Source organism: Trachypithecus francoisi, unplaced genomic scaffold (genome assembly GCF_009764315.1).
Source record: "Trachypithecus francoisi isolate TF-2019V2 unplaced genomic scaffold, Tfra_2.0 Lachesis_group5, whole genome shotgun sequence".
NCBI lineage: Eukaryota > Metazoa > Chordata > Mammalia > Primates > Cercopithecidae > Trachypithecus > Trachypithecus francoisi.
In genome coordinates, this window is record NW_022681470.1 from 118,095,671 (window position 1) to 118,117,610 (window position 21,940).

At 37.5% G+C, this 21,940-nt stretch overlaps 1 long non-coding RNA gene across 2 annotated transcripts in view; it reads left to right on the plus strand.

Annotated features, from left to right (window-relative positions):
• The window catches only part of LOC117076364, a 43,014-nt gene that overhangs the window by 11,396 nt on the left and 9,678 nt on the right, over positions 1 to 21,940 (plus strand). For both annotated transcript variants that reach the window (XR_004434343.1, XR_004434344.1), the window contains exon 2: positions 21,318 to 21,427. This is a non-coding gene — a long non-coding RNA (uncharacterized LOC117076364). The remainder of the gene's footprint in view (positions 1 to 21,317; positions 21,428 to 21,940) is intronic.

The window sequence follows — 21,940 nt, forward strand, 5'->3', positions numbered from 1 at the left end:
AAGTTACTTAATCTGTCTTCCTCAGTGTTCAAATATAAAACATAGAGTTAATAATATGTATACCTCATAGGTTTATGAGTATCAGGTGAATTAATGTGGCACAGAGTGCTATAGAAGTTGTTATATTTGTTATTTTTACATTTAATTGGTGATTATTTGAATAATATCTATCTTCTTCACTAGACTTTTGGGAGCCATATTAATTTTTATCCATCACTTTATCTTCAAGCCACAGTTCATAATATGTGCTCTATAAATATTCTTAGAACTTTTTTATAAAAAGCTGATTTCAGTTTTGAGATCATGCTTGCACGTATGTTTGAGTGCACTGGACCTATTTTCATATTCTGTAGTTACCAGTCATTGTCGCTAGATGGCAAGTTTGTCCTAGCCAAGGCAAAATGTTTTAAGACCAGAAACTGAAGGGTAGCCCTAAATAGGGGAAAATTTTGTGTATGTGTTTTTATAGACTGGTAGGATGATAAAGCCTTTATTTACTTAAAAATAATAATTTCCTGTATTTTATTCTTTTTCATTTCATTAGGTGCTCTACCCTCCCGGGGAGCTTATCTTTTGTATAGTGATGCATTTTAGCATTACTGTCATGCCATTGACCCTTTGTTACTATATTCACACATTTCTATTTAAAAAGCAATGTTTAAAAAGGTCTCTTCATGTATTCTTTATCAACATATGTTTCCCACGTCTTTCAAAATCATACTTTTTACCTGCCGGTTCCAAAATATGTTTTGATTTTGGCTAAGACATAAGCTAACCTTTTTGAGCAAGAACTTGGTCTTTTTTTCTGATTACTAGCCACCCTATATTGATGTGAAGTATATGTCCCTTTTGATTCTTTTAAACTCTCAATGGACCATCTTGGAAAAAGAAACTGTTAGGCTCAATGCTATTGTACCTGTCCAACTTCACCTTTGTTTAGGAAAATTATCAAAAGGCTCCTGGTATAAAGGAACAAAAAAGAGTGTTAAGTAACCTATAAATTAGATAATCAATCTTTAAATGATCATCTTATTGAATTATTACAATTATCTTTATACATATAAATTTCTTAGAATTGGTTAAATGTACCTATATGCTTTGGCAAGTTAAATTTACCAAAATACATTAAAATTGTGGGCATGTAAACAAACATAAATAATGGTACTTTTAATATGATGCTGATTGTTTTTAGTACAGCAATATTTACAAAGAATCATTATTTTCTTTTTGCAAGTTAACTACTGAATAAAATAGACCTAAAAAATTAACTATTTTTTAATATATTTTTTTCTGTGCCTTGATGTGTTATAGGATAAAAGAAAGAAATGTGGTTACTTTTCTTACAACTGCTAAAATACTTCTTCCCTCTTTTCCTCTTGTCTTAGTCCATTTGGACTGCTATAACAACATACCATGAACTAGGTAGCTTATAAACAACAGAAATTTATTTGTTATAGTTCTGGAGCCTTAGAAGTCCAAGATTGAGGCACCAGCAGACTTGGCATCTGCTGAGTTTTACCATTTCCTGATTCAAAGATGATGCCATCTCACTATGTCATCACATGGTAGAAGGGGCAAGGCATCTCTCTAGGGCCTCTTTCATAAGAGCATTAATCCACTCATCACTTAATCACCACCCCAAAAGGCGCATCTCCCAATATTATCTATCACCTTAGGAGGTAAGATTTCAACATAAGAATTTTGGGTAGGATACAAACATTCATACCTTAGTACACCTTCTTATTAAGAAAAGTGATTATCTTGGCTATACGGGCCCTTTATTTTGTTCCATATGAAATTTAAAGTAGTTTTTTTCTAATTCTATGAAGAAAGCCAATGGTAGCTTGATGGGAATAGCATTGAATCTACAAATTACTTTGGGCAGTATGGCCATTTTCACTATATTGACTCTTCCTATCCAGGAACATGGAATTATTTTCCATTTGTTTGTGTCCTCTCTTTTTTTTTTTTTTTTTTTTTTTTTTTGAGACGGAGTCTCGCTCTGTCGCCCAGGCTGGAGTGCAGTGGCCGGATCTCCGCTCACTGCAAGCTCCGCCTCCCGGGTTCACGCCATTCTCCTGCCTCAGCCTCCTGAGTAGCTGGGACTACAGGCGCCCGCCACCTCGCCTGGCTAGTTTTTTGTATTTTTTAGTAGAGACGGGGTTTCACCGGGTTAGCCGGAATGGTCTCGATCTCCTGACCTCGTGATCCGCCCGTCTCGGCCTCCCAAAGTGCTGGGATTACAGGCTTGAGCCACCGCGCCCGGCCTGTTTGTGTCCTCTCTTATTTCCTTGAGCAGTGGTTTGTATTTCTCCTTGAAGAGGTTGTTCATGTTTCTTGTAAGTTGTATTCCTAGGTATTTTATTCTCTTTGTAGTAATTAAGAATGGGAGTTCACTCATGATTTGGCTCTCTGCTTGCCTATTATTGTTGTATAGGAATGCTTATGATTTTTTCACGTTGATTTTGTATCCTGAGACTTTGCTGAAGTTGCTTGTCAGCTTAAGGAGGTTTTGGGTTGGGTTTTCTTTTTTTTTGAAAGAATCTTACTCTGTCCCCCAGGCTGGAGTGCAGTGGTGTGATCTCGGATCACTGCAACCTCCGCCTCCCGGGTTCAAGCGATTTTCCTGCCTCAGTCTCCCAAGCAGCTGGGACTACAGGCGCGTGCCACCATGCCTAGCTATTTTTTTTTTTTTGTATTTTTAGTAGAGACAGGGTTTCACCATATTAGCCAGGATGGTATCAATCTCCTGACCTCGTGATCTGCCCATCTAGGCCTCCCAAAGTGCTGGGATTACTGGCGTGAGCTATGATGCCCGGCCAATGATGAGGTTTTCTAAATATATAATTATGTCATCTGCAAACAGAGACAATTTGACTTCCTCTCTTCCTATTTGTATACTCTTCATTTCTTTCTGTTGCCTGATTGCCCTGGCCAGAACTTCCAATACTATGTTGAATGGGAGTTGTAAGAGAGGGCATCCTATTGTGCCTGTTTTCAAAGGGAATGATTTCAGCTTTTGTTCATTCAATATGATACTGGCTATGGATATGTCACAAATAGCTTTTATTGAGATATGTTCCATCAATACCTGGTTTATTGAGAGTTTCTAGCATGATAGAGTGTTGACTTTTATCAAAGACCTTTTCTGCATCTGTTGAGATAATCATGCGGTTTTTGACATTGGTTCTCTTTATGTGATGGATTACGTTTATTGATTTGCATATGTTGAACCAGCCTTCAATCCCAGGGATGAAGCCAACTTGATCGTGATGGATAAGCTTTTTGATGTGCTGCTGGATTCAGTCCGCCGGTATTTCATTGAGGATTTTCGCATCGCTGTTCATCATGAATATTGTCCTGACATTTTCTTTTTTTGTTGTATCTCTGTCAGGTTTTGGTATCATGATGGTGCTGGCCTCATAAAATGAGTTAGGGAGGAGTCCCTCTTTTTCTATTGTTTGGAATAGTTTCAGAAGGAATGGTACACAGCTCCTCTTTGTACCTCTGGTAGAATTTGGCTATGAATCCGTCTGGTCCTAGGCTTTTTTGGTTGGTAGGCTATTCATTACTGCATCAATTTCAGAACCTGTTATTGGTCTATTCAGAGATTTGGCTTATTCCTGGTTTACTCTTGGGAGGATGTATGTATCCAGGAATTTATCCATTTCTTCTAGATTTTCTAGTTTTATTTTGTGTAGAGGTGTTCATAGTATTCTCTGATTGTGGTTTGTGTTTTTGTGGAATCAGTGGTGATATCTCCTTTATCATTTTTTATTGTGTCTATTTTATTCTTCTCTCTTTTCTTCTTTATTAGTCTTGCTAGTTGTCTATCTTGTTAATCTTTTCGAAAAATCAACTCCTGGATTCAATGATTTTTTGAAGGGTTTTTGTGTCTCCATCTCCTTCAGTTCTGCTCTGTTCTTAGTTATTACTTGTTTTCTGCTAGCTTTTGAATGTGTTTGCTCTTGCTTCTCTAGTTCCTTTCATTGTGATATTAGGGCCGGGCGCAGTAGCTCAAACCTGTAATCCCAGCACTTTGGGAGGCCGAGACGGGTGGATCACGAGGTCAGGAGATCGAGACCATCCTAGCTAACACGGTGAAACCCTGTCTCTACTAAAAAAATACAAAAAAAAACTAGCCGGGCGAGGTGGCAGGTGCCTGTAGTCCCAGCTACTCAGGAGGCTGAGGCAGGAGAATGGTGTGAACCTGGGAGGCGGAGCTTGCAGTGAGCTGAGATCCAGCCACTGCACTCCAGCCTGGGCAACAGAGTGAGACTCCATCTCAAAAAAAAAAAAAAAAAAAAAAAAGATTGTGATATTAGGGTGTCGATTTTAAACCCTTCCCATTTTCTGATGTGGGCATTCAGTGCTATAACTTTCCCTCTTAACACTGCTTTAGCTGTGTCCCAGAGATTCTGGTATGTTATATCTTTGTTCTCATTGGTTTCAAAGAACTTCTTTATTTCTGCCTTCATTTCATTATTTACTCAGTAGTCATTCAGGAGCAGGTTGTTCACTTTCCATGTAGTTGTGCGGTTTTGAGTGAGTTTCTTAATCCTGAGTTCTAATTTGATTGCACCGTGGTCTGAGAGACTGTTATGATTCCTATTCTTTTGCATTTACTGAGGAGTGTTTTACTTCCAATTATATGATCAATTTTAGAATAAGTGCTATGTTGTGCTGTGAAGAGTGTATGTTCTGTTGATCTGAGATGGAGAGCTCTGTAGATGCCTATTAGTCCCCCTGGTCCAGAACTGAGTTCAGCCCTGAATATCCTTATTAATTTTCTGTCTCAATCTGTCTAATATTGACAGTGGAATGTTAAAGTCTCCCACTATTATTGTGTGGGAGTCTAAGTCTCTCTGTAGGTCTCTAAGAACTTATTTTATGAATCTGGATACTCTTGTATTGGGCACATGTATATTAAGGATAGTTAGCTATTCTTATTGCATTGATTACTTTACCACAAAGCTGTAGGCATCACACTACCTGACTTCAAACTATACTAAAAGGCCACAGTTACCAAAGCAGCATGGTACTGGTACCAAAATCGATATATACACCAATGGAACAGAACGGAGGCCTCAGAAATAACACTACACATCTACAACCATCTGACTTCAACAAACCTGACAAAAACAAGCAATGAGGAAAGGATTCCCTGTTTAATAAACGGTGCTGGGAAAACTGGCTAGCCATATGCAGAAAACAGAAACTGGACCCCTTCCTTACACCTTTTACAAAAATTAACTCAAGTTGTATTAAAGACTTACATGTAAAACCTAAAACCATAAAAGCCCTAGAGGAAAATCTAGGCTATACCATTCAGGACATAGGCATGAGCAAAGACTTCATGACTAAAATATCAAAAATAATGGCCACAAAAGCTAAAATTGACAAATATAATCTAATTAAACTAAAGAGCTTCTGCACAACAAAAGAAACTGTAATCAGAGTGAACAGGCAACCTACAGAATGGGAGAAAATTTTTGCGATATATCCATATAACAGAGGTCTAATATCTAGAATCTACAAGGAATTTAAATTTACAGGAAAAAAACAAACAACCCCATCAAAAAGTGGGTGAATGATATGAACAGACACTTCTCAAAAAAAGACGTTTATGTGGCCAAATAACGTATGAAAAGAAGCTCATCATCACTGGTCATTAGAGAAATGCAAATAAAAACCACAATGAGATACCATCTCACACTAGTTAGAATGGTGATCATTAAAAACTCAGGAAACAACAGATGCTGGCAAGGATGTGGAGAAATAGGAACGCGTTTACACTATTGTTGGGAGTGTAAACTAGTTCAATCATTGTGGAAGACAGTGTGGCAATTCCTCAAGGATATTGAACCAGAAATACCATTTGACCTAGCAATCCCATTGCTGGGTATAAAACCAAAGGATTATAAATCATTCTACTATAAGGACACATGCACACGTATGCTTATTGCAGCACTATTTACAATAGCATAGACTTGGAACCAACCCAAATGTCCATCAATGATAGACTGGATAAAGAAAATGTGGCACAAATACACCATGGGATACTATGCAGCCATAAAAAATAATGAGTTCATGTCCTTTGTGGGAACATGATTGAAGCTGGAAACCATCGTTCTCAGCAGACTAACACAGGAACAGAAAACCAAACACCACATGTTCTCACTCATAAGTGGGAGTTGAATAATGAGAACACATGGACACAGGGAGGGGAACATCACACACTGTGGCCTATCGGGGACTGGGGGGCAAGGGAGGAAGAGCATTAAGACAAATATCTAATGCATGTGGGGTTTAAAACCTAGCTGATGGGTTGATAGGTACAGCAAACCACCATGGCACATATATGCTTATTTAACAAACCTGCACATTCTGCACATGTATCCCGGAACTTATATTAAAAATTTTTTAAGTGATTATCTGTTACTTTATTCTACTTCTTAGAATGTCTTAAAATAAATATTAATTTATTCTAGCATTGATATTTTCCAAGTTAACCCAAACATAGCTGAGATGCTACCATTAGCAATGTTGTCAGGGATTCAAACATACTGATAGTCTCTCTCAGGTTAAATGATTCAATGTACAAGTAAACATTTATTGATAGTGATTTCCTGTATTACGGAAGACTTGTAGGAGACTTTCATTGACTTCTACTTCCTCTTTATTTTTCCTACCCCATTTCCAACTTCTCTTTCAAATCTGACTCATAAATTTATTTTATATCCAACTTAAGAGGATATTAATGACATCATCTAATATAATGAGAAGGCATTATCCCAGGTACATTTTTTAACTGCAAATATCTGAGATTTTGTCACTGTCTCACTTTTTAAATAATGATTATAACTGAGTTGAAATTATACATTACTGTTAACAAAAGGTAATACATAGTTATTATTGAAATTCTATACTGATTCACAAGAGAAAAAAATGTAACCCTAACAACTACTGATAATCTTCTAACAACTTAGTATAATTCCTTCTACTCCTTTCTCTTCCTATATTATTCATATATATTTGTAAAAATTGAAGTTGGCATTACCATTCATATTGGTTTGTAATGGTTAGCAATGTTTAGTTAACTTTTTTGTGTGATTATACGTTGTTCTTTAAATCATGTTTTATAGGATTCTGACATTGCCTAACACTGTGTATCCATGTATCTGTACCTCCTGTGACATTATATTGTTGTATCTACCTATGGGTTTATACTTCTTCAGAAGTAATCTAAATTTCTCTTCTGTGTGATTTCAGAAGGCTTAGTCTGCAAAATGATCTTCACTTCAAATGTCACCAAGTTACCCCCAAATGCTTATATGTCCTACAAATTTGTGTAGGTTGGTGATTGCCATCTTAGTTCCCTGCTTTTCTTGCTTTACATTCCCCTCCTCTGCCACTTTTTGGTGGATGTAGCAATCGTGTTTCAAATATGGATGTGGGTGCATTCCTTAATTTTCTCCCTCCTTTACCTCAGCATTTAACAATAATGTATTAAAGACAGGGAATAATAGAAGAAAGTTTCAATACATCTTTAAAAATAAAGCTTGAAACTAGGTATGAATACTCCCAGAGTTTATAGTTAAGTCCTTTTTGGTGTTACATGGGTATCCCATTGGCCCCTTCTCTCTTTACTTTATGCTTATAGAATTTGCTTCTTATTAAAAAGGAATGCCTTTGAGAAAGTTTGTTTTCCTAGAGGTTCAAGTCTCAATTCCAAATCCTTACTTTCCATCACAAATTTCCTTCCTTCCAAGATGACTGACAGTTGGAATTCCAACTCCCTTTGGAAAAACCTTGACTCCTATTAATATGAATAGGTCTTGTTCTAGAAAGCACCACCAGGGAATATCCAACAGGGTATACCCGCTAGGACACAGTATCATTCTACACTGGTAAATTTCCCAATGTGGAAGAATACCCTGTGAGGGAATTACAGCTGAATAATCCAGGCTGGGCTCCAGCAACCTCAGTCCTGCTCCTAAAGAATCTCTCCATTTGCTTAAGCTCAAATTTTACCTTCTCACCTTTATCTAGTGTCTTGTTTTGATTTATTCCTGGTGTAACTCTTTGAATAAGGATAGGCAGACAAAGGAGACAGATATCATATCTCTGCAAAATGAATACTTTTGAGAGACATTGTCTTAATCTAAATTTAACTAAGATCTATTCTTATAAAAGAAGCAAGCAACATTAATGCAACTTCTCATATGGTAAAGAAAGTATTTACAACATTATGTAAAATAGGTAACTCTTCATCTTTTTACATTTTTATCCCAAATTAGGATCTTTGCTTTACTTTTTTTAACCAAAGACTCATTAAATTGTTTCTACATTCAGAAAATAATGAAAAAACACCCCACAAACTTAAAGCTTTCTTCTGCTTCTGTCAATATTTAAAAAGCTTTAACTACTTTTAGATAGCAAGTTTTAAATAATCTTAGCTAGATTGTTTATTGTGTTTAATTAAGTCAGAGAATAGCTATTTCTTTTTTTTTTTTTTTGAGGCGGAGTCTCGCTCTGTCGCTCGGGCTGGAGTGCAGTGGCCGGATCTCAGCTCACTGCAAGCTCCGCCTCCCGGGTTTACGCCATTCTCCTGCCTCAGCCTCCCGAGTAGCTGGGACTACAGGCGCCCGCCACATCGCCCGGCTAGTTTTTTGTATTTTTTAGTAGAGACGGGGTTTCACCGTGTTAGCCAGGATGGTCTCGATCTCCTGACCTCGTGATCCGCCCGTCTCGGCCTCCCAAAGTGCTGGGATTACAGGCTTGAGCCACCGCGCCCGGCCGAGAATAGCTATTTCTTAAGAGCAAAAACAATATCTTATACTATTCTTGGTAATTTTTATGGCATACTTAACCAATATAAGGCTAGCATCTAGTCAATATTTGCTAAATAAAAGATTTTGGTCTGTATAGTTATTCAGTAACACCACAATTACCTAAAATTAAACAAACTAGCAGCCTATCCTGTATAAAATACAACTTAGAAAGAAAAATAAATAATTGGCAAAAGTCTCTGAGCAGTGCAAATAAACATAAAAAAAAAGTAATGCAATAAAGCTTATCCCATATATGCAGAACTTCTCCCTACCCTACCATTTCTCAAACATGGTTTGAATTGGGTTACCTCACCCTACTTCAAGGCTAAACTCATATTGGCTTGGAGTAATCATGATCTGGTAGTGAGCATGACTGCTGATCCAATCAAAGTACACTTCACAGCTTCTGTGGTGAAAATTCCAAGACAGATGCTCTCTTCAACACTGAACTTGAAATGACCAGTATCTTGAAAGTAGCAAGATATTTTGCTAAAGGAGAGAAGATGGCCTAAGATCAGGGTCTCTGAAGGGAGTAGAGCCTGAAAATGTATTATGGTCAAGTTTACTTTCTGTCCTGGGAATAACTTTACCCATATGATAGCCAGTGTCTGGATTTTTTTTTTTTTCTGTCCTCCAACTTTGTTGAGTTTCCTGTCATTGCAATCAAAAGAATCCTTACTGATTGATTTATTTATAAGTGACTTGATTATTTATTTAAATTCATATCTTTAGTTTATGAGCAATTCTAAAAACCTCTGTTTTGTGGATTTCAAGCAAACACTAGAAATGGAAATTTGAAGGAGAATGGTGGGCAGGCCCATTTTCGTTAGTAAACCATCCAGTCAGTCAGTGTTTGTTAAACATACGAGGCTGGAAGATTTATGAAGGCATTGGAACATGTCTTCCTTATGTATGTCTTTGTCCTCATCCTTAAAAAAGGTCTTGCACATTGTACCTGCTCAATTAATATCTATTGAATAAATGAATAAAACAATTATAATTTAGTATAAGAATTTAGTATTATAATTTACTATAAAAATCAGGATTATTGTTTAAAATATTTGATAATTAAAGAAAAACAGATATATGTGTATGGTTAATACATGAGATAGTATAAATGGGTGAGAAAAAACTCTTATTATTAGTTTGTGATCCTAAGAGATTACTTTATTTATCTGAACCTCATCTGCAAAATGTAAATAATATAATGGTGAGCTAATGAAGTTCTGTGAGAATGTAATGAAATAATTTATGTAAAGTGCCCCATTAGAGTTCAGTGTATATTAGCTACTATTGTTGTAATGAATAAATCAACTTTGCCTTAATTTAATAATGCTTGGTTGTTACAGTGTTGTTATAAAATTTTAAATTTTTATTGAAAACTAATTTTTTTTCCTTGTGTACATAATTTTATTATCAACATCAATATTATAAGCTAAGTAATTTTAAGAGGGCATGGCAAACTTGGTGAGGGATAAGCATATGTTAATAAATTTGCACCTCTCTTGAGGTCACTGATTACAAAGCTTGTTATCTTTCTTTTTTTTTTTTATTATACTTTAAGTTCTAGGGTACATGTGCATAACGTTTATATCATGTATAACTCCCCAATGCAATCCCTCCCTCCTCCCCCTCCCCATGATAGGCCCCAGTGTGTGATGTTCCCCTTCCCGAGTCCAAGTGATCTCATTGTTCAGTTCCCACCTATGAGTGAGGACATGCGGTGTTTGGTTTTCTCTTCTTGTGATAGTTTGCTAAGAATGATGGTTTCCAGCTGCATCCATGTCCCTACAAAGGACGCAAACTCATCCTTTTTATGGCTGCATAGTATTCCATGGTGTATATGTGCCACATTTTCTTAATCCAGTCTGTCACAGATGGACATTTGGGTTGATTCCAAGTCTTTGCTATTGTGAATAGTGTCGCAATAAACATACGTGTGCATGTGTCTTTGTAGTAGAGTAATTTATAATCCTTTGGGTATATACCCAGTAGTGGGATGGCTGGGTCATATGGTACATCTAGTTCTAGATCCTTGAGGAATTGCCATACTGATTTCCATAATGGTTGAACTAGTTTACAATCCCACCAACAGTGTAAAAGTGTTCCTCTTTCTCCACATCCTCTCCAACACCTGTTGTTTCCTGACTTCTTAATGATTGCCATTCTAACTGGTGTGAGATGGTATCTCATTGTGGTTTTGATTTGCATTTCTCTGATGGCGAGTGATGATGAGCATTTTTTCATGTGTCTGTTGGCTGTATGGATGTCTTCTTTTGAGAAATGTCTGTTCATATCCTTTCCCCACTTTTTGATGGGGTTGTTTGTTTTTTTCTTGTATATTTGTTTGAGTTCTTTGTAGATTCTGGATATTAGCCCTTTGTCAGATGAGTAGGTTGCAAAAATTTTCTCCCATTCTGTAGGTTGCCTGTTCACTCTGATGGTAGTTTCTTTTGCCGTGCAAAAGCTCTTTAGTTTAATGAGATCCCATTTGTCAATTTTGGCTTTTGCTGCCGTTGCTTTTGGTGTTTTAGACATGAAGTCCTTGCCCATGCCTATGTCCTGAATGGTACTACCTAGATTTTCTTCTAGGGTTTTTATGGTATTGGGTCTAACATTTAAGTCTCTAATCCATCTTGAATTAATTTTCGTATAAGGGGTAAGGAAAGGATCCAGTTTCAGCTTTCTACTTATGGCTAGCCAATTTTCCCAGCACCATTTATTAAATAGGGAATCCTTTCCCCATTTCTTGTTTCTCTCAGGTTTGTCAAAGATCAGATGGCTGTAGATGTGTGGTATTATTTCTGAGGACTCTGTTCTGTTCCATTGGTCTATATCTCTGTTTTGGTACCAGTACCATGCTGTTTTGGTTACTGTAGCCTTGTAGTATAGTTTGAAGTCAGGTAGCGTGACGCCTCCAGCTTTGTCCTTTTGACTTAGGATTGTCTTGGCAATGCGGGCTCTTTTTTGGTTCCATATGAACTTTAAAGCCGTTTTTTCCAATTCTGTGAAGAAAGTCATTGGTAGCTTGATGGGGATGGCATTGAATCTATAAATAACCTTGGGCAGTATGGCCATTTTCACGATATTGATTCTTCCTATCCATGAGCATGGTATGTTCTTCCATTTGTTTGTGTCCTCTTTGATTTCACTGAGCAGTGGTTTGTAGTTCTCCTTGAAGAGGTCCTTGACATCCCTTGTAAGCTGGATTCCTAGGTATTTTATTCTCTTTGAAGCAATTGTGAATAGAAGTTCATTCATGATTTGGCTCTCTGCTTGTCTGTTACTGGTGTGTAAGAATGCTTGTGATTTTTGCACATTAATTTTGTATCCTGAGACTTTGCTGAAGTTGCTTATCAGCTTAAGGAGATTTTGGGCTGAGACGATGGGGTTTTCTAAATATACCATCATGTCATCTGCAAACAGGGACAATTTGACTTCTTCTTTTCCTAACTGGATACCCTTGATTTCTTTCTCTTGCCTGATTGCCCTAGCCAGAACTTCCAACACTATGTTGAATAGGAGTGGTGAGAGAGGGCATCCCTGTCTTGTGCCAGTTTTCAAAGGGAATTTTTCCAGTTTTTGCCCATTCAGTATGATATTAGCTGTGGGTTTGTCATAAATAGCTCTTATTATTTTGAGGTACGTTCCATCAATACCGAATTTATTGAGCGTTTTTAGCATGAAGGGCTGTTGAATTTTGTCAAAAGCCTTTTCTGCATCTATTGAGATAATCATGTGGTTCTTGTCTTTGGTTCTGTTTATATGCTGGATTACATTTATTGATTTGCGAATGTTGAACCAGCCTTGCATCCCAGGGATGAAGCCCACTTGATCATGGTGGATAAGCTTTTTGATGTGCTGCTGAATCCGGTTTGCCAGTATTTTATTGAGAATTTTTGCATCGATGTTCATCAGGGATATTGGTCTAAAATTCTCTTTTTTTGTTGTGTCTCTGCCAGGCTTTGGTATCAGGATGATGTTGGCCTCATAAAATGAGTTAGGGAGGATTCCCTCTTTTTCTATTGATTGGAATAGTTTCAGAAGGAATGGTACCAGCTCCTCCTTGTACCTCTGGTAGAATTCAGCTGTGAATCCATCTGGTCCTGGACTTTTTTTGGTTGGTAGGCTATTAATTGTTGCCTCAATTTCAGAGCCTGCTATTGGTCTATTCAGGGATTCAACTTCTTCCTGGCTTAGTCTTGGGAGAGTGTAAGTGTCCAGGTAATTATCCATTTCTTCTAGATTTTCTAGTTGACTTGCGTAGAGGCATTTATAGTATTCTCTGATGGTTGTTTGTATTTCTGTGGGGTCGGTGGTGATATCCCCTTTATCATTTTTTATTGCGTCTATTTGATTCCTCTCTCTTTTCTTCTTTATTAGTCTAGCTAGCGGTCTGTCAATTTTGTTGATCTTTTCAAAAAACCAATTCCTGGATTCATTGATTTTTTGGAGCGTTTTTTGTGTCTCTATCTCCTTCAGTTCTGCTCTGATCTTAGTTATTTCTTGCCTTCTGCTAGCTTTTGAATGTGTTTGCTCTTGCCTCTCTAGTTCTTTTAATTGTGATGTTAGAGTGTCAATTTTAGATCTTTCCTGCTTTCTCTTGTGGGCATTTAGTGCTATAAATTTCCCTCTACACACTGCTTTAAATGTGTCCCAGAGATTCTGGTATGTTGTATCTTTGTTCTCATTGGTTTCAAAGAACATCTTTATTTCTGCTTTCATTTCGTTATGTACCCAGTAGTCATTCAGGAGCAGGTTGTTCAGTTTCCATGTAGTTGAGCGGTTTTGATTGAGTTTCTTAGTCCTGAGTTCTAGTTTGATTGCACTGTGGTCTGAGAGACAGTTTGTTATAATTTCTGTTCTTGTACATTTGCTGAGGAGTGCTTTACTTCCAATTATGTGGTCAATTTTGGAATAAGTGCGATGTGGTGCTGAGAAGAATGTATATTCTGTTGATTTGGGGTGGAGAGTTCTATAGATGTCTATTAGGTCCGCTTGGTGCAGAGATGAGTTCAATTCCTGGATATCCTTGTTAACTTTCTGTCTCGTTGATCTGTCTAATGTTGACAGTGGAGTGTTGAAGTCTCCCATTATTATTGTATGGGAGTCTAAGTCTCTTTGTAGGTCTCTAAGGACTTGCTTTATGAATCTGGGTGCTCCTGTATTGGGTGCATAGATATTTAGGAGAGTTAGCTCTTCCTGTTGAATTGATCCCTTTACCATTATGTAATGGCCTTCTTTGTCTCTTTTGATCTTTGATGGTTTAAAGTCTGTTTTATCAGAGACTAGGATTGCAACCCCTGCTTTTTTTTGTTCTCCCTTTGCTTGGTAGATCTTCTTCCATCCCTTTATTTTGAGCCTGTGTATGTCTCTGCATGTGAGATGGGTCTCCTGAATACAGCAGACTGATGGGTCTTGACTCTTTATCCAGTTTGCCAGTCTGTGTCTTTTAATTGGAGCATTTAGTCCATTTACATTTAAGGTTAATATTGTTATGTGTGAACTTGATCCTGTCATTATGATATTAACTGGTTATTTTGCTCGTTAGTTGATGCAGTTTCTTCCTATCCTTGATGGTCTTTACATTTTGGCATGTTTTTGCAATGGCTGGTACCGGTTGTTCCTTTCCATGTTTAGGGCTTCCTTCAGGGTCTCTTGTAAGGCAGGCCTGGTGGTGACAAAATCTCTAAGCATTTGCTTATCTGTAAAGGATTTTATTTCTCCTTCACTGATGAAGCTTAGTTTGGCTGGATATGAAATTCTGGGTTGAAAATTCTTTTCTTTAAGAACGTTGAATATTGGCCCCCACTCTCTTCTGGCTTGTAGAGTTTCTGCCGAGAGATCTGCTGTTAGTCTGATGGGCTTCCCTTTGTGGGTAACCCGACCTTTCTCTCTGGCTGCCCTTAAGATTTTTTCCTTCATTTCAACTTTGGTGAATCTGGCAATTATGTGTCTTGGAGTTGCTCTTCTGGAGGAGTATCTTTGTGGCGTTCTCTGTATTTCCTGAATTTGAATGTTGGCCTGCCCTACTAGGTTGGGGAAGTTCTCCTGGATGATATCCTGAAGAGTGTTTTCCAACTTGGTTCCATTTTCCCCCTCACTTTCAGGCACCCCAATCAGACGTAGATTTGGTCTTTCTACATAATCCCATACTTCTTGCAGGCTTTGTTCATTTCTTTTTCTTCTTTTTTCTTTTGGTTTTCTCTTCTCGCTTCATTTCATTCATTTGATCCTCAATCGCTGATACTCTTTCTTCCAGTTGATCGAGTCGGTTACTGAAGCTTGTGGATTTGTCACGTATTTCTCGTGTCATGGTTTTCATCTCTGTCATTTCGTTTATGATCTTCTCTGCATTAATTAGTCTAGCTGTCAATTCTTCCACTCTTTTTTCAAGATTTTTAGTTTCTTTGCGCTGGGTACGTAATTCCTCCTTTAGCTCTGAGAGGTTTGATGGACTGAAGCCTTCTTCTCTCATCTCGTCAAAGTCATTCTCTGACCAGCTTTGATCCGTTGCTGGCGATGGGCTGCACTCCTTTGCAGGGGGAGATGCGCTCTTATTTTTTGAATTTCCAGCTTTTCTGCCCTGCTTCCTCCCCATCTTTGTGGTTTTATCTGTCTCTGGTCTTTGATGATGGTGACGTACTGATGGGGTTTTGGTATAGGTGTCCTTCCTGTTTGATAGTTTTCCGTCTGACAGTCAGAAGGACTGTCTGTTGGTCTGTTGGAGATTGCTTGAGGTCCACTCCAGACCCTGTTTGCCTGGGTATCAGCAGCAGAGGTTGCCGAAGATAGAATATTGCTGAACAGCGAGTGTACCTGTCTGATTCTTCCTTTGGAAGTTTCCTCTCAGGGGTGACTCCACCCTGTGAGGTGTGGGGTGTCAGACTGCCCCTAGTGGGGGATGTCTCCCAGCTAGGCTACTCAGGGGTCAGGGACCCACCTGAGCAGGCAGTCTATCCGTTCTCGGATCTCAACCTCCGCGTTAGGAGATCCACGGCTCTCCCCAAAGCTGTCAAACAGAGTTGTTCACGTCTGCACCGGCCCCCGCTGCTTCCCCTATTGGACTGCAGCTGTGTGCTGTCCGCAGAGGTAGAGTCTACAGAGACAGGCAGGCTTCCTTGAGCTGCTGTGAGCTCCTCCCAGTTCGAGCTTCCCAGCGGCTTTGTTTACCTACTTAAGCCTCAGCAATGGCGGGCGCCCCTCCCCCAGCCTCGCTGCTGCATTGCGGATGGATCGCGGCTGTGTTAGCAGTGAGGGAGGCTCCGTGGGCGTGGGACCCTCCCGGCCAGGTGTGGGATATATTCTCCTGGTGTGCCTGTTTCCTTAAAGCGCAGTATTGGGGTGGGGGTTACCCGATTTTCCAGGTGTTGTGTGTCTCAGTTCCCCTGGCTAGGAAAATGGATTTCCTTCCCCCTTGCGCTTCCAGGTGAGGCGATGCCTCGCCCTGCTTCAGCTCTCGCTGGTCAGGCTGCAGCAGCTGACCAGCACCGATTGTCCGGCACTCCCTAGAGAGATGACCCCAGTACCTCAGTTGAAAATGCAGAAATCACCGGTCTTCTGTGTCGCTCGCGCTGGGAGTTGGAGACTGGAGCTGTTCCTATTCGGCCATCTTGCTCCGCCCCCCCTAAATTTTATAGTTAAATTTGACACTAAGTATATTCAGTCACATTTGGATTCACATATTCATTATTATTAAGTAATCATATCCAATTTTCACATCAAATGTTTCAATTTAAGAATGTTACTGGCAGATAGTTTTATAGAATGCCTAACAACAACAATGTTGAAAATCTTCATTGACTTGTCCAGCTGTACTTTTTTATAGCAGATACAATTTATTACAAAAGAAATAGAACTAGAGCTAATTAGAGCTAGAGTCATAAGAATCAAGAACATTTTAATAAAAGAAGACAACAACTTATTGAAAGTATTCAACTAGAGCTAATTAGAACTACAGTCATTAGAATCAAGAACATTTGAATAAAAGAAGAATAAGACAACAAATTATTGAAAGTCTTCACTTCTGCTAAGTAAAAACCAAAGAGAGCCTGAGAATCATCTCATTAGGGCTTTTCCAATTAGAAAATTCTAAATAAACACAGAGTTAGTACAAAAGATGGTGAAACAAAAAAACAATTTGCATCTTAATTTACCCTAAGTGTGCTTTAAGTATATTCATGTGTTGTATTTTTTCTTTTGTGTTAAAAGTACATATCAGAAAAGTAAATATTCAGGAATCAAGTACTACTTTTGTCCACTGTTACCTGCTATCTTAATTTCTTTTCTCTTGCGTTCTTATACTGTTATAGATACAAAATACAAGGTGAGTATCTCGTATCCAAAATGTTTGGGGCCAGAAGTGTTTCAGATTTTAGATTATTTTCTGATTTGGGAATATTTGTGTATACATAATGAAGCTTCCTGGGGATGGGACCAAAGTTTATAACATTTATTTGTGTTTCATATATACTTTGTACATTTACCCGAGTGCAATTTTATACAATATTTTTAATAGTTTTGTGCATAAAACAAAGTTTGTATACACTGAGCCATCAGAAAACAAAGGTGTCACTGTCTCAGTCACCCATGTGGACAATCTGTGATTGGTTGCCATCACCATCATCCTTGACTCTGAGTTTATGTGCTACCAATAAACAATTGTTTTCTTACACTTATTTTCACATAGATACTTAATAGTAAAAAATAAAGGCATACCATTAATACAGTAAAGAAAAGTAATGTGTTCAGGGTAACTAAGGAGCACGGTAGCATCAACAGAATAACTGTATCAGCTATTAAACAACAGCAACAACAAACAATTGCAAGCTTTCAGTCTCTACCGACAATTCTGCATTTTGATTAATAGGTTACTGTACACTGTTTTTTTTTTAAGTTGAGAAGAAATATTAGAAGCAGATGAGAGACCAAGAAGTGAGTCTTTGGGATGAGGGTTTTTTCTTCGGACACATCTGCCTCATTAACAATGTTTTTTGCTTTAGAAATCCCGTTTATATTTTATAAACTGACATCATTTCTTGTTCTGTTATGACTGTATGCTTCTCTAGTCCTTCAACAAGCCCATACACATTTTTATGATGATGTCTGTAGGCACTTTTTCTGTAGTGTTAACCTTATCTTCATTGTTATTATTATCATGATCACCTTGATTCAGAATCGTTTTGGCTACTTCACCATCAATCAATCAATAAACAATTGGAGCCATATTATCAGTGTTCAAAATGTCTTCAATATCCACTTCTTTCAGCTTACTGTCAGACTCTGATGCTGTATTTTTTTTTGCATATGTAAGGAAGTTAGATTTTCTTTTTCACTTGGCATGGAAGTACTTCAAAGTCACCACCTAGTTCATGGTCATCATTGAACGTAGTCACAGGCCAGAGGTTGTGCTAGGCATGCACAACTGTCTTTAGTTACTATTTTCCAAGCATTGGCAACAGAATATAAGACATCCTTCATGCTGAAGCCTATCAAAAACTTTTCCAGCCCTCTGTTCACTGCTGCTAGCATGCTGTTCAAGAAAGTGCTTTTGCATTTACTGTTCATCTATGTAGACCCTGGTATCATGGCTGAATTAATGAAGTCACCTTTGAAAGAAAATACATGACATGAATATTATTTTGATGAAAGTTTTAGCTGGAGGATGAGCAGAACAATTGTCAAGGAATAGCAAAATCTTGCAGTTGCCATTTAGTCCAGCATCCCTACAGTGAGCATGAGCCACTATTACAAAATTTTTATGAAACCAATCAGAAAAGATATTTCTGTTGATCTATGCATTTTTGTTAGCATAATAATGGACTGGCAAGAAATTCACTCCTTGAAAGCAGTCAGGACAAAAGCTTTTGCCTATCACGCAAGTCTACCTATATGCATATCTGCTACAGTAGCACATCTTAGCAGTTATTCTACACTTGGCATCCTTAATTCCTGTAGGGGCCATCTCATCGGTTGTAGCCACCATCTTTCTGGGGTAATAATATTAAAACAGGATTGTTTCCTGAGCATTTTGGACATGTTCTGGCATTAGATTTTCATCAGCAGTGACCTTGGCAAACTTGTTAATGAATTGAATTTCTTTGCTGTTTTGTGATCAACAGAGTTTATCTCTAGAAATGTTTAAAAATGTAATGTCATGTATTTTCTTAAATTTATTCAACCAGCCTCTTGAATATTCACAGTTCTCTTCAATTTTCAGGTAATCATAATGAATTTTTGCACGTTTCTTGATCAGCATAACATTAAGCGGCCTGTGTTCACTGTGATGGTGATAGATGCACTGTTTCAATACACAACTGAAATCTTCATTTTTTCGCTTTATGCAGTGCTTTTCTATTTTTTATTAGCTGCTGTTCACTACTTTCAGCACATAACTTCAAGCATTTATTGTTTTATCTCTTCAGGTCATATATGGTTATCCTTGCCATACCATACTCTTCTATAAGAATATTCACACTTCCAGCACCATCTGATTTCTCTAACAGCTTGACTTTCTGTGCTATAGAGAAACATAAATGCTTCCTCTTTTTTTTTTAAAATCACTGCTACCCATGTGGGTATCCACAGGTCTTTTTGACATTTTAGTTGTATTTTCACTTAGAAGAGAATTTAAAAAAAATAAAGAAGGTCACAGTGAATAATGCTTGTGAGTCTTGGCCCCATGTGGAGCATCATGGAAACCTGCTGTTGGCACCTCCCATTTTATTACTGTTTGTGAGTATGCATGCATAAGGAAATCTGGGCATGTACAGAAAAGATGTATCATGGCTGAAGGGAATTGGGAGAGTATTTGCTCTCCTGGGGATGATGAATAAACTTTGTGTTGTATGACTGTGTTTTGACTGTAACATGTCACATGAGGTCAAGTGTGAAGTTTTTTATTTGTGGCCTCATATTGGCACTCAAAAATTTTGATTTGTGGACCATTTGAGATTTTGAATTTTTGAATTAGGGATGTTCAACCTGTGTATACATGACACACATATACATGTATGTATATACATATGCATGTATATACTGGAAATGTAAATAAATAGTTCAATATTTATAGAAAATTAGGTTTTTGGTGATTTTTTCACCTGTATGGTGGATTGAATTATTTGCTTTAACCCCTTTCTGAAATTATTTGCCATGTAACCTTTTAATTCCACCCATACACACAAGAAAATACTCTTCCTTCATTACACTTTGATGTTGAGCTCAATCATGTGACTTGCTTTAGCCAATAAGATTTTAGAAGATAAGACACAATGTGTTTTTGTGAATGCATCCTTACCCTCCAGCTCTTTGCCATTACCGTGAGAATAATAATCCTGGCCAGCTATTGGCTCCATAAGAAGAATGGCAAACGTGTGATGCCAACCCACCCCAGCAAAAATTAGAGACATTTTAAAAACATCCCTTTCAGAAAATCTTCTGGATTTTCTTTCTTTTTTTCTAGGATGGAATAGATGCCTCTTCTCATATCTTTGTAATTATTCTCTCCATAGTTTTATCACTGAGTTTACCACAATATACTAAGATTGCTTTTTTCTTTGTTGTAATCTTTCACCAGACTAACTTTCTATGCAGCTGGAAATATCTCAAAATAAATATCAAATAAATTAATTATTTGAAGGGACTAAGTCTAATATGCAAAGTGAAATTATATTCACATTGAAATGATTCAATAAGATCTTATAGTCAATTGACTGACTTGTCCCAGTTTTTACTTCCTTGTAATAATAACATATGCCTACATCTTTGTCATGTGTCAAGGTAGAGGAAATATTTCAGCTCTTAATTTTGGACTTAGACATATGCCTTGCAATGGCCAATGAACTATTAGCAGACATAACACAAGTAAAAGACTGAAAAATAACGCAACAGTTGAGCCTATCCTCGGGCTTGTTATTGTCATGTGCAAAACATGTCCTGGGTAACAGATTAGTCCAACTGGGCCAAGAAAAACACACTAAGAGAACTTGGATCTAACTTATAATTTGGAACAAAACTCAGCCTAAATCAGCCAGCCTCTAGTAAGCACACGGATTTATGAGGGAGAATCAATGATGGTTATTTTTTGCCTCTCAGTTGCAGGGTGGTTTGTTACAAGAATGACTGTGGCAAGAACTGATACTCATCTATAAAGAGATTTTTTTAATTCATGCAACTAATGAATCAATCTCAGTTTATTTTGTATCCAAAGAGAAATTTCCTTAATCAAAATGAATCCAGAATGTCTTATTCACAAAGTTAAATTGAATCACCATATTAACAGATGGATGGCCACAATTTTAATTAATTTTAACTGATAAATAACATTACCTACTTCTTCCACTAAATATTTACATAGGTATACATACACATGTATACATGTATACATTTATACATCTACATAATTATTAAACTGAAGTTTAGGTATGTGGTCAATACTGCTGCATATGTATGTCCCATCTTCTCTTTTCTCCATTTTTCATGTAGTTTCTCAAAAGGCCATCTGGACTAAAGAAGAGGGTTCCCAGTCTCCCTTCAAGCTAAGTGAATTTGTGTACTGGACAACAGGATGTCAGAAGACATAATCTCTGCCACTTGTATGTAATACCTTAAAGGAAAGGCAAATGCTGCTTCTTCCTCTTTTACCTTTTTACTATTATCCAGAATTTGGATAGGTGGTAGTAAGCCATTTAAAAATCGAGATGAGCAAAACACTGGATAAAAGAAGGCTGACTCTGATTACTTTGTATAGCACAGCTACCATATTAGCTTGGGATTTTAACTCATGTGAGAATAAATGTCTGTCTTGTTTAAGCCATTGCTAATACTCTATATAAAATGTATGTCATAAAAATGCAAGGTATAGATCCTGTTCATTTGAATTACTCTAGGTGGCCTAATTTTTTAATTAAATATTTTTAAAACTTGTAAAATTAACAGATGTTTGTTAATGCACTTGTTCATTGAGTAAAAAATATAAATTTTACTGTCTGCATTCTCCTGTCTAGAAATTATCATGAGTTTGGTACTATTATTGCCTTGCCAGACTAGGCTTAGTTGTCCTTACCCTACTCCCAACTGTGTAAGGCATTAGATGTCAAATATATGTC